At 41.6% G+C, this 14,023-nt stretch overlaps 1 protein-coding gene across 4 annotated transcripts in view; it reads left to right on the top strand.

Annotated features, from left to right (window-relative positions):
- The window catches only part of LOC113572382 (E3 ubiquitin-protein ligase RNF123), an 89,738-nt gene that overhangs the window by 38,749 nt on the left and 36,966 nt on the right, over positions 1-14,023 (top strand). The gene's annotated exons all lie outside the window — the stretch shown is intronic.

The following is a 14,023-nucleotide window of genomic DNA, read 5'->3' as shown; positions in this document are numbered from 1 at the left end:
GTATTACCGAACCTGTTATTCTGAACCTGCTAAAGTATATGAAGTAACTTTCTTGCTGAGAGCATATTCAGAGGATTTAAGTCTTCTTGACTTTAACAGGGTTATAGCCAATTTCCCTGAGGCTACATTTTGACCCCCTTTCTGTGACACCCAACCCCCCCCGCCTGTGTGAGACCATGTACATTTTAGTCATTCACTCCCAATGCTGAATGAAAACTAGTTTCTAGCTGTTCTGCTTCATGTAGCATCACTGCCAACGTTTGAGACTGAATTATTCAGATTGCTAATAACCTTTTATTTTATGGCTAAAGGATTCTGTTGTATGAGCTGTTGGCATCACTGGGTGGCTGAAAAAACTCAAATAAAAAAGGTTTCAGTTCTTGTCAGTTGACAGCATTTGTGAGCAGTATTCCGACTAACAGTAGTCCAGGAAACGGTGTCGATTTAATAATGTGCAAATTAGTAATTTGCATGTCATAGATATGAAAATGATATGATGATGTACAAAGATACTGCACATTATTGTGTATTGAGAGTGGAACATGGAAGCTGTCATATTATGAAACTATATCCAAAAAGGAGTAAATGACAGTTCTGCTGGCCTCTGTATCTCTGGAGTAACACCTTTTATGTGCCATGTTCTGCATTTAAAACATATCTAAGTAAATTGTAGTTTGAAACAAGCAATGGTGTCATTTGGCCACAGCAGAACCTGCCATCAAATTCAAACATACAGTACAGAAGACAATACGGTCACCCCCACACCTAGCGAAGCCTTTGAAGATCCTGTGGGGGAGGAAGAAAGTAGATCCAGGATGCTGGTAAAGTTCCACATGCAGTTGAGAACCTTCTGAAGGCACGATAATTGTCTGTCACGCATATTGTCAGATTAGTAGGACAATTTCCATCACATGTAATACTTATACATATGACAACTGGAGGCTTGTGTGTCCTGAGCGATGGGCAGACAATTTACATTTTGCGTTCGGTTTTTATGTACACTTGCGTCTGTGATCCTACACTTTTCATGATTGAAATGTACGCCAAGGTTATTTTCTGCTACCAAGTTAATGCCACAGCCTGACGTGGTTGCATTTCATCTCGAGCTGTTGGCACATTTGCTGGCTGTGCAGTTGACTTGTTACCTGCTGATTAGGTTGTAGAAAAAGTACAGACAGGCCCTATGGTTGCCCGACGATCCATGGCTCAAGTCACAGCTACATCTAATTCTGGGAGAACTATTCTGGGTTCCTATTACAGAAAACGGCAGAAGGATTTTCTCTAAGGAACCCACTGAATGTTACTCAGTCTTAAATTAACTTTGTAAAAGAACCAATAGTCTTCCCCTTCTTTTATGTACATTGAGATTCACTCTAAATCATAGATTTGTGTCTCTGTATACTTTCTGATGTTTTACCACACCGTAAGGCACCTTAACAAAAAAAAAAAAGAATGTGACCACCTGAGAAGAGTGTTTTAGGATAGAGAAAACTCTCTAACTCATGTGGAGGGTGACTAGATAATGCAAAACATGAAGTTAATCGATTTGTGATTTAGGCTCTTCCAAGGGAGGCTGACAGTACACTGATAACTGTCAAATGTAAACAACAATAATGGCTAAATTGGGTTTTGGGTTTTAATGTTGGCTTAACACGTAAACATGCGTGCTTAACATTTCTAAAGCAACAGTCAAACTTTATATTATACAGACTTTATATGCTTCATGTCTGGAAAAAATTACGGGGGGGGGGGGGGGGGGGGGGGAGATTTGAAAGGTTCTCTGACCCTAGGAAAACTTTTGAAATGCTTTTATTTATTTAGATAATGACCTATAAGCAATTAAGTTGTTTTATCCAACTTACTTTCCCCAAAGCATTATCATATTGACTGATAGTGTGATTTAACAGCTCTTGCTAACATGCGCCACATTTCTATCACCTCTCGTCAGTCATATACCCTCTATTGAAATGTTTCTCTAAAGCCCTTCCCTTCATGCGTGCTTAGTGCCCAGCTTGCCTTTCTATGTGTACACGTGTAATAACTGACCAGCACGGAGGATGGCCTCTTTGTAGAGAAGCTTCCTGAATGGCTAATATAACCAGAACAATTTAGCTAGTGTTCTTAATATATGGTTTTCAGCAGCTTTAGTGATAAAGTATTCGAATTGGCACTCGCTTTACTTTGAAGCTGCTGTTTTGTGCTTACCCTACTCTCTAGTGTTTTGTTTTTTTTTACCCCCAATCCGAGGTGCCTTCAGGCGTCTAGCATGTGGTGCAATGAGGCTTTGGAAGGCAGCATTTAAGAGCCCGCTCATCCCTTTATTTTGCCATCGGTCTTGTTGTCTGTCTGTTTTTGAAGGAGGACAGATCTCTCACAGTCTCCCTCATATTGCCTTGCCTGCATTTGGGAGTGAAGAGTACTGTCACTGAGTAGCTGTCAAAGTGTGAGTCCTGCTAAAAAGAAACTTCCTGCAGGTCACGGAACCAGGGAAACACAAGTGTCTGCCGAGGGCCGATCACATCGCTCCAGAGAAGGTGTTTGGGTTTTGCTGTGTGGAAGGGGCTCAGCACCATGACACTGTACCAGGCCAAGCTGTCACAAAGACTCTGTGAAACACCAGCACGCCCGGGTCAGGCGTAATGACATTTACCTGGGATGCTAGTCTTGGATGCACGCATTCCGAATTTCCTGCCTGCAAGCTTACATTCTCGGGATTTGCAAGAAAAATAAGCTTGCGTTCATATAGATGAGGTATGAAGGTTAAGCCAATCAGGATTCCATGGAAGGGTTTGACCTTGTGTTCTCTTAGCTTTACAAACTGCACGAGGATTTCTTTCCAGCACAAAGCCTTTTTGTCTTAATGACAGCAAGCTCGGGCTACACACGTCTCTGTTTTACCTCTGTCTTATATTACTTGTCCTCTTCACACACTGCTGATAAATGATGAGTCAGTCGTAGCAGTTCCTCTGGCCTATAGAAATTTACTTTCAGCTTTAAAAGATGTTTTTTTTTTTTTCATTTAAAAAATGAGGTTTTCATCCCTCTGCTTCAAATTACAATCCATAGCAAACAAGGACTTGTCCTTAGCTTTATATTTTAGGAGAGACTGCAGGCTGTTGTGCAGCTTATACCAGGTAGTTCTTTTGCTTGCTTACTTGTTTTCCTGTTTACTTATTTATTTAATCATTCATTCCTTCATTTACTTTTATTTATTGAATAAAACATTTATTGAATGCATCTGCTATACAGCCATTCATGTTCATCCAGTAGGTCTGGGTCTAATGTGTAAACATACATGGCCTGCTAAAACAAACAGGTTGTGGTGGGAAAAAACAACAAATGTCCGATTAGCACAACTGTTATCTGTGTTAAACTATCTTCCGCCCAGGTAGGAAAAACGCCTGCTCTATTTTCGGAAGGAAACATGAAAGAACCTATCTTCTGAACTTGGCACCTAAAACCGGGAGTAAAATCCTTAATGAAGAGTAGGGGGTGTGATAGAAGACACCTTCTCTCTTGTTGACTTCCTTGTACTTGTGCGGAGTGTGGTGGTGTCATTATTCTCACCACTATTATCAGCATCCTCATCCTGCGTTAATCTGAATCAAATGCATGTTAACTCGCCGTTGTCATCTAAGAGCAAAATCTGCAAGTACTATTGCATATTATTAGCACTGCTATTACCATTATCCTTGATCAGGTATTTTGGTAGCTAGCAAGCTAACGTAAGTACAGTCTAGATAGCTTAACCAACTCGAACATGTATCTGGGGAATAGGATGCCAATCTTTAACAGCAAATTCTCAGACTGAGAATTAATTATCTTATCGACCGACCTGACAATGCCTGCTACATGCATACTATTAGGATCCTGTTGGCTAAGAAGCCCTCCTGTCTAGCTTTACGCCAACTACGATGTCTTTTTGACTTAGTTTTGCATCTTGGAATCATCTAAATCCTTAAATCATGGTTGATCTTATTTGTTGTGCAACCCACCATGCAACAGCCTTTTGGCATCTTTGCAATATTAGATTAAACCAGTTAAGTGTGCAGTGAAAATCAAGGAAAACAGGTTTTCACCCAACAATGTTTTTTTAAAAAAAAATGGGTGAATGAGAAAGTTCTGAAAGATTGTATTCTTCACAGTGCAATTATTAATCCACTCTGAAAAATACAGAACTATGGTTAGCGTGGTCTCAGCACTCCTTTTTTGACTTTTTAAAAATGTTTTAGGAACACTTAATAAAACCTCTTACTTGCATTGAGTATTCCATTGATAATTGCATTTTGCATTGCAATAAGACACTGATCGGCATTTTAAATTGGTGCTTTTAAAACTGATTTTTATGATAAATTTTTAGATGAAGTGGTTTGCAACTAAGTATTAAATGAAAAGGTACTTCAGTTTGCTTAATTTGTTAATCCTACCCTAATATGCACACATTGTGGACTGAACACAGAATTGTTCCAAACTTCAGCTTAAACAATCTTTTCACCTTTGAGTCAGAAAAAGTAAACATCAAAAATGGTGCAGTGTTTTTTGGCCTTAAGGTTTGAAATCCCTGCCCTAGGATTTTTTTAAGAGGACTGCATTTCTGTTACTGCCCCCAACACCGGGTGAACTGTGTGACTTCTGCTGAACACAAAGTAATTTACTTCTTAGCACGGTCATTCATTTTTAGCAATGACACAGAGCAATTAATGGTGCTGGGAGACTGGATTTACAGGTTAAACACTTGACTTCAGGTTCTTTAAGTCTGCGTTGAGGTTGAGTCGACCTGAATTTGTTTATGTTTGGAGGTAGGCGTCAGGAACAGTTAACCTTCTAACCAACAGCTCGGTCTTCTTGGTACACCTGGCTGCTTCCTGCTGCTGTTTCTTCCGAGGCTCGTCTTCTCGGCAGCTTTCGGCTGCAGCTATGAATGACCTCTGCCTCCTCTGGTGCCTTTTGGAAAAGGTGCGATGAAGGTGGGAGTTGGTACGGCGAGAGGGTTTCCATGGCGATGACTGGCTGGCGCCGATCAGAGTGCAGGCAGAGATAAAAGTGGAGCGAGTCTTCGGCTCTGTATCGAGCGAGCTGTGGAGCGCCGGGTTTCGAATTCGCGCCGCGGGCAGGAAGTAAGTGCTGGGAAATACTGTAAGCAATCAGCTAGAAGATGACGGCCTGCTTTTTCTGTGAATATTCAAAAAACAAATGAGCGCATGTGCTAAAGTCGCGGATGCAGTGACTTGTGTAGTTTCCTCTTCCTCAAACTACATGTGAATTATTTAAGGTGTATGCTAAATGGATGCGTGTTTTAATCTCCTAGTTAGATTAACAGTAATAGGAATAGACCAAGTCAGTATGAAAGAACATCATTAAGGGATTCGGGGGTTTCACTGCAGGCCTTAAAGTCCAAGCATATTAAGAGTATTGCAGTGGCCTTCAAATAATAGAGTTGGTGCAGTGACTATATGTGGGTGTTGCATGTGCTGCTTATATGTCAAATATTGTGGAAAGTCAGCTCTGCTTGTCTGACTGCAGTGGTTCTCTCTGTCAGGCACTGATGGAAGTTTTATTGATCTGTGAAGATTACTTACTGCCTTTCTTCTGATGTTGTAATTGAATATTTAATTAGTAGTCACTAGGAGAAAATTGTCATTGACACTTTCTGAAAAAGATGTTTCAATGTTTGGAGATTCTAACTGAAAACAGCACTTTATATGAACATTAGAAAAGCCAAAGTCCAGAGATCTGAACCTGGCCATCTCTGTATTTATGAGTTATTGATATTTCTGTAATTCAGTTATATTTGCGTATATCTGTAAGGCCTGGATAATGTCCTTGGTGATCAGCACATTAAATTGCAGTCTAATAAAAATAATCTAATAAAGTGAGTCGTGGCCTTGGTGTTATGACATAAAGTAGTCTAAATGATATCCTGTTAGTGGTTGTTTTCAGAACAAGGCTTCAGCAGTTTCCACTGTCTGTAATTACACCACAAGCTTTGTCACCCTGAGCTGAACCCTGTTAACATTTTTTTCTTCTTCTTTAAAGCAGCAGTAGGTAACCTCTATAATAATAACTTTTTGCCAACAACAGTTCACACCATAAAGACATGTAACAAAAGATGACAAATGAAGAAAAGCAAGCTAAACAGAAAATTAGACTGAAGCCCGAGATAAAAACAAGGACAATCATCGTAGCTGTTTCAACTTCTAAAAAAGAGCTACGGGACCTGAAAGGATTCAAAACCAATGCCAAGTTAGTCACACTTCTGCCTGACAGTTAGCTAATTACCCCCCCCCCGTAATTTGCTTTGCTTAACAAAATTAACAACAAAGCCATGGCGGTAATAGTTACAGTAACACTGGCGCAGTTCTCGTTTTGCAGTGATGTTACAGTTTGGCTAACGTTAGCTGGTTTCTGATGCTGAGGCTACTGGTTAGCGCTGTTTTATTTGAAAGTATCTTTGATGATTTCTGGTATTCAACAAAACAAGCACTGAAATAAGTGGGTGATGGCTCTTTTACCAAATTGATATTGCTTTAGATTACCTTTCATGTCTAAAAGATTGATTTCTGCTTGTTTGTTGGCCAATAACGTTGATATTTCACAATGCGAACAGCAACCTCGTCTGCGGGGAGGGGCTTTTGAGGCGGGGCTGGAGCCGGAGGGGAAGGGACACTCTTCTCAATCTTACCTCCAGCTTTTAGTCTTCTCTGTTGCATTTACAGAATCAAGTCTTGTGATATTAATGTTACTTTATGTTTATTGTTACTTTAAGATAAAAGGGTAATGTAAGAGGACATGCACCCGCTCTTCCTGAGGCTGCCGACAGCTGAACCCAGGTGTTGCCTCCCCCTTTCGCCGTGAACCAGTCAGCTGGTTTTAATTGCATGCCTTTTCAGATGACTTCAGCTCCCTGCACTTGTGGGGCCTGGGGAACCGAGCTCATCCACAGTTATCCATTCCCATCTCCCCTCTGCCCCTCCAGGGCTGCCTGTGATTATCTGGTAGAGTGGGAGCGCTTCGCTGGACTCTGTCCAGCGGAACTCCAGCCAGTCATCTTAGCTTGGTAATGTCTGAGGGCCAGAAGCAGCCTGGAGAGACTCTGACTTGGAAACAGGGGAATGTAAATTTATAACATGACAGTGAAGAAGCAGGCCAGTGAATGACTCTGAATGTGGCCATTAAATGTCCCTTAATTTCATACTCTCAGTGGCAGTAACTAAACACATCTTATCCATGCAGTAGCCATTAACCGGTCCGTGTGGGTGGCAGTGAACCTGTTTGCTGGGATGGCACTGAACCAATCTTCAGGGGTGTCTGTGAACCTGTCTGTTGGAGTGGCAGTAAACTGGTCTTCCATCGCGGCAGTGAACTGGTCTGCTGGGGTGGCAGGATAATGACCACCACCGAACAGCCATCACTAGTAAGGCAACACTAAGGCATTTCGCTGCAGACTGCGTCCCTGTGCCTCTTTTTTGATGCGTCATCCCCCCCAGCTAGCCACACTATAGATGGATCCTGTCCAGTAGCTTGAGTAAACACTGCCAAAACTGTGCCTGTGTCCAACATTTTAATTAGTCTGTTTCACTGTGCCAGGGGAGGACAAAAGACATAAAGCATTAGCGCCTGCCTCACCCGCCATTAACAGGGGTGTCAGACATGTGCTTCTCGGCAGCTGGTGCTACAAGAAAAAACACAGGCACCGTCCACTGTTCAGCATCACTGTTTGTGGTTTGTTTTTTTCTTAGTGGGTGGCTTAGGTTATGCATGTATTCAATATTCATTTCAAGTTTGCTACATATTAGAAAATGCAAGAAAATCAACTTATGTTTCTGACATTTGCTTTAACACAATTTTGTTAGTTTACATTGTGGGGACACACATTTCACCTTTCTCCCTAAATGACTCTTCTTAAAATAATACAGCCTTGCAGACGTTTCCTGCTTAAGCCTTGCTGGGCTTTAATGAAGGAAACATTGATTGCAACCTTGCAGGCAAATGGGCCTGCCCGGCAGTGAAAGGAGAATTCAGGACCTGGTCTTTTAACGGACCTTTTGCAGTGTGATGGAGTATATGGATTAAAGCCCACCGGGTCGCCACCACCTCTTATCTAGTTATTGTCATAGCCTGCATGGAAGATGAACCCACTCCGATGCCACTTCCCATGCAGATATCTCGTAGAAGAAGAAGAACAAACTGTTTTGCCGATTTGCCTCCATTACGTCTGGCCAAAAAGCAATTGATGGCATTTGTGGTGTTGCCCTAATTAGATTGACGCAATGTAATTCGCTTAGCAGCCCGAGTAGATGGGTAGGATCTGGGTGTAGGGATCCCATGACTTACCCTTAGTCCATATCCCTCACTCAGACTGGGTTTGCCCGTAACACTTACTGGCTTCCCTTGCAAGAGAAGATTTTTATTTTATTTGATTTTAATTGGAAGTGTTAGTGGTATTAAAATAATTTTCCTGCCATGGCGTCTGAAGGCTTGTTCACTGTGGTGCCACTGCCCACAGCTCTGGGGAGCAGGGCTCTGGGGGTGCTGCTGAAGTCCTGTGTCTGAGCAGTGTTATAAAAGGCCAAAGATCCTTTTCTGCACTTGAATTTGATAGAAGCTTAGAGTTTCTGCAAGTACTGCATAGATGCAGAAACTAAAAAATAATATACAATTTATAAAAATAGTCAGTTATTTTACTTTGCTAGACAAGAGAATGACATCATTATGACACAGGTTACCCCAACACTGCTTGAGACAGATTAGTATGACTGCATTCAGTCGCCAAAGTGCTGTCATGAGATCATCAGTTGCTGCAGAGTTATGGCCTACCTGGGAGAACCAGTCCGGTCTCCAAACAGGAAGGTTAAATGTAATTGTCCGTTATGGGGCTCATTAAGTGCACTCTGTCTCTTGACCTCTTCTCTGTATATTGCAGCATGTCATAATGGTGGGGGGGGGGGGTCTTAATTTGCCATTGGAGACCATCCACACACTATGCAATGACTTATATAGTTTTGATGCCACTTTGAAGCTTGAAACAATCCAGCCAGTGGTCATCACTGGCCAAAGAGCTTCTGTAGTCTTGCACTGATTCATGATAAAGGGAGAGAGGAAAACATAAAGGGAGAGAGGAAAACATTTGAAATGGACTCAGAAATCATTCTTTATTGCCAGGTCTGACTGTATAGTACGTGCATTTAATTTGGCAAATATTTACAATGGTCGACTCCAAATGCATCTAATCATTTACATGATATATAAACACTACAGAGTGAAAGCTATTGCATACTCATCATGATTTTAATACAGTGTGCTCAGTCCGGTAGAGTGGCAGTCGTCATAATTTGTCCCGTTTGATCATTATGCTGTGAAAATGATTTATTTTTCCCCCCCTTCTCTAAGAGAGCAGTTACATTATGCACGCTTTACATAGTAAGTGTGTTAACCTGCAAGGCCACACACACAACACCAGGCAGTTAGAGTCATGGTACCCACCAAGAAATCTGCACATATCACTCCCGTTCTTCAACAGCTACATTGGTTACCCATCGTTCAACACATCCAATAGAAAATTCTCCTATTAGCGTTAAAAGCGCTCCATGGCCTTGCGTCCTCATATATTGCGGAATTACTCCATTCGTACATTCCGTCTTGCCTGTTGCGGTCCTCTGATATGGGTCTCGTTACTGTCCCCAGGTTTAGGCTGTCCACCATGGGTCATACAGTGTTACTGTACCCTCTCTCTGGAACTCCCTTCCCACACCTATTTCAGTATTTTTTTTTCTGTGCTTACTTTCTTATTTTGTGATGTGACCTTGGGTTTTTGTGAAAGGCGCTATATAAATCTAACCTCTTATTATTATTATTATTAAAATGATCAACACATTATTCACTCTCTTATAGTGCATTTTTTTAGTTCATCAAAATTTGTCTCCATTTTTTATGGAAAGATGAGTTAGCAGCAGTAAATAACTGGTACCTCTTCGGAAATGGGAGACTTTGGAGTGTATTGAGGGAGGCAATAAATATTAGACCGGTGACTCATCCAGAAGTTAATTCAGATGCTCTATCGATCCGATTGTACACTCAGAAACCGCTTGCTTCAAAGCAGTTTGTGTCGGAAGCAAAAGCACCGGCGGTTTTCACGTTCTACAGAAGCCAGGGAGAAAAGCTGATGTGGAGCGTAGTGTGGAGAGGAGAAGCTCGTTGGAGGAGTGATGTGGGTCAGGTAGACAGAGTCAGAGAACATGGTGCACAGTCAGCCATGTGGTTGGTGGGTTTGCTCATCATCGCTATCCGATGTAAGCTTCCATAACCTAGCTAAATGAGTTAACATTTAGAAATTTATTTTCAAAAGTTATGTTGCAAAAGGTTGTTGCAAACTGCTTTCACAGAAGTACAGGTTTTTCAGTATTCCTGAAAAAATTGGATTTTGGAGACATGCTTTTTCAATGAGACAGTGATGTTGTCTCATTGAGATTGCCAACATGATACCTTGATTCCCCTCTGTGATCTTAGGGTTTTTTGATTCATGATTTTCTAGCTGAAACATCCTCACTGTTTGCTATAACTATCTTGATGAATTCTCTCTGGTATATTTAGGTCCCACTATACTGTGTTTTTCCCCACTTGAGTTATCCTGGCAAAACAGGATTAAAAGTTAAATTCCACAAAGCACTCAGAAATCGCATTCTAGACTGTTTAGTGTAACAATTGGTTGCTGAGATTCGCATCTTCATGCAAGTCTTGTGAAGTTGTCACCTGGCTCATTTATTTAGTAATTCTGAGCCGGTCCATTGCAGCTTGGAAACGAAAGAGGAAATCATTTTGTCTTTACTGTTGCTGTTCCTTTTCTTTTGTCAAGCTTTTTGTGCTGCATTTGTGTGACTGCTTGGCTGATCGGAGAACAAGAAAGTCCTTTACTGATGTTCGACGTGCTGGACATGCCCAGCTTTGGCAAATACATCACCCGTCATTTATGTCCTGTGGGCTCCGGGAGCCTCTAACCTGGGCCATCTGGGACAGGGCAGGCACCTCCTTTTTATACGCCTCTCGCATCTCCTCCCCTCAGCCATCTCATCATCTTGATAAGGTGGATGGGTGTTTGATATGTTCAGTGACAACGTGCAGATTTTTCTAGCACAAGGACCAATAAACTTTGATAGATTTATATGCTGAGAGTCTTAATTCGGACTTTGTTGGATATTTTTGTTTGTTTGTTTCCTACAAATGATGAGCACCGAGAGAATGTCAGAAAATTGCAGTCATAAAAATAACATAAAACTGGTAGAATTAGACCCAGTAGGTTTTTGGTTTGGGTTTATTAATTACAAGTGTCTCTAAAGTCCCTGGTATTTACAGTCATGTTTATGACTCGCTGCAGACACCGCTGTTTGTTAGCACTAATAATAAGTCTAAGAAGCTGTCATTCAGTTTGATGAGCATGAGCGAAAACTACATTTGTTTCATTCATCATTGCGTTTGGGGGAGGTTATGAACTACACTTCCAACTAGCAGTACCCGGCATCACCTTTTTCCATCGCACGTCCCAAATGGCTTGTTATCTTGCCAGCACACAAAGCGTGGGTCGAATCCATTCCATCTGCTGCGTTTTAGCGGGAGGTCTGGGAGAGTCCTGTAAATCCATCATTCGGCAGGAGCGGGATTAGCGGGGCTCGCGAAGCGAAATCTCTCTCTCTCGTCCTCTGGCCTTAGGCAGCGCTGTGGGCGTCTCTCCCTCTCACGCTGCCCTGCACCACCAGCAGGGCCCAGGACAGGTCTGCCACGCTGCACGCAGAAATTTCCGCGTCGGTGAAAGCGTCGTCCATACATCGGAGGCCATAGCATGATTGCCGACTTTGTGAGAGAAGTGGCGCATCTAGAGGAGAGGGGGAAAACTAAACGGATAGAGAGTGGGAATCTTTTACCCGTTATCTTCACCATACCTGTGTCCTGGCGTCCTTGCTATGCGAACCAGTTATTGTCCACACGATACAACCTGTCCTCATGCAGTAGCAATTGTTTCTTTTACGTTCCTTTATTTACTGCAAAGGGAAGCCATTTTGAAACTCTCGTGTTAACCATTTGTACTATTACGCACTTGCAAATTAGTATTTGTAACCATCTGACTGGCTCTGTCACTTGCTAAGAGTGACAGCTTTGCTCTTTACATGTTACCGGTAGTGAAGTGTCTGTCCTTTTAGGTGATAGAGAAGTGTTATGGTCAATGCGACTCAGAATACTGCTCTGCCATATTCACTCGCTTACCAAGTGTTTACACAATTCTGAATGTTGGTAGTAAAAGCAAATTTGGAATAATGTGAAGTGCAAGAGGTTTTTTTTTGTGTATTTTTATTTTCTAGCAGAAGGCATCTTGAATACTTATTATCTATGAAAAGCCCTACTTGGCCTGTCAGTTCATGTTAATATATTTTCTCAGTACGAACGCACTAGTGTATTCCCTGCAGAAGGAAACATTGAGTTCACCTAACAAAATTGGATGGCCTCCAAAGCCAGAGAATGTAGATTAAAGAAATGTCAGAAATAAGTGATCTGACATGAGGGGTCATTTTTACATATTTTAACCACTTTGGTGAACCAAATAATCATTTTGGAAGTTTGGGAAATTAAGAAGTATATACCAATTTAAATACAATATCGAGGGTAAAAATCAATTATTTAAAAGTGTAGCAAAATTTAAAACTGCTCACCTTTGGCTCTCAGTCATAGTACACTGTTTTATCACTGTATTGGCACATGTTACTTTTCAGTCTGTTTTGTTTATAAATAACCACAAGTTTTGTTATCACATTAAATATCAAAGTCTTCATCTCTGAAAAATGTGAGTAGCGTTACAACCCTAGTAGGGATATATTTGTAATGTAATGTGAGGAGCCCAACAGGTTAACTACTAAAACAGTGTAATGGCAGTTATAATGCCCCATGCACTTTACGTGATGTTAATTTTAGGGAAATGTACTACACATGATGATGGTATGATGCAGAAATCAGCTTAATCTTTCTTTCAATTAGCCACACTACCATTATGTCGTTAGCTAAACTGACAGTTGTGCTCATATGCAAAATATACTCACCTGTCACTTTACTTGAAACATCTTGTAGGTGTATAGTTAGAGTTTATAGCCCATCTTTTGCCAGGCCCAATTTGTGTTAGCCATCTGCAAGCCCTTCATCAATGAATTTCTGACTCATCTGACTGTTGTTGCCTGGATATTTGTGGGAAGTGGAACCTTTCCAACACAGCAGTGACATTGAAACATGGAAACACAGAAAACAAAAAAAGGAAAAACGACCACCCTGCTGTGCCTGATAAACATCTTACCAGCTCACCCCCCCAACACCCACAATCACTGCACTACAATAACCGTAATCACGCAATGTTGATAATGGTCTGGTGGTGGGTGTGTCCAATAAAATGGCTGGAGATTGCACATACCCCTGCAATGATCAGAGTGCAAGGAGAGCATCATTGGGGAGAGGGGCATGCAGGTGTTTAGTGGAGTTAGCAGCTGTTTCCTGCTCGGTTGGGTTTTTCTCTGTAGGTGGCTAAAGCTCCCAATCAGTAGGTGCTGGTTCAGTGCTGCCTCTTCAGAAACCAGACATGCCGAGTACTTGAAAATGGAGTGGGGTGCACAGTGCAAACCAAAATTGTGTTTTGAAAAAAAACAAAAAACAAAATGAAAAGAGACCAATTTTGAAAATAGGTACGCAGAACACCTGCAAGCTGTTGAGACAGCCAAACATTGTTCACTAAATTTCTAAAACATCGTAGCGTGATCAAATAGCACCACATCACACCTTCCCTTTGAATACAGAGTGGTGGCACCAAGTGACTGCCTTAGGTCAACAATCCCAGGTTGTACTATTGGCGTAGTTTCATGCATCGCAGATTGGCGAGGGCTGATTAGCTGGAGTTATTCATGCAGCCCCCTAATGCTTTGAATGGACATCTGTGCCAGCCATTATCCATGGTAAGTGGTAGCATTGTGTGCTGTTGACGCTATCCTTTGAAATG

The sequence above is a fragment of the Electrophorus electricus genome, chromosome 20 (genome assembly GCF_013358815.1).
Source record: "Electrophorus electricus isolate fEleEle1 chromosome 20, fEleEle1.pri, whole genome shotgun sequence".
In the NCBI taxonomy this organism is placed as follows: Eukaryota; Metazoa; Chordata; class Actinopteri; order Gymnotiformes; family Gymnotidae; genus Electrophorus; species Electrophorus electricus.
Note: the sequence above shows the minus strand (reverse complement) of the source record. Positions and strands in the feature narration are given on the sequence as shown.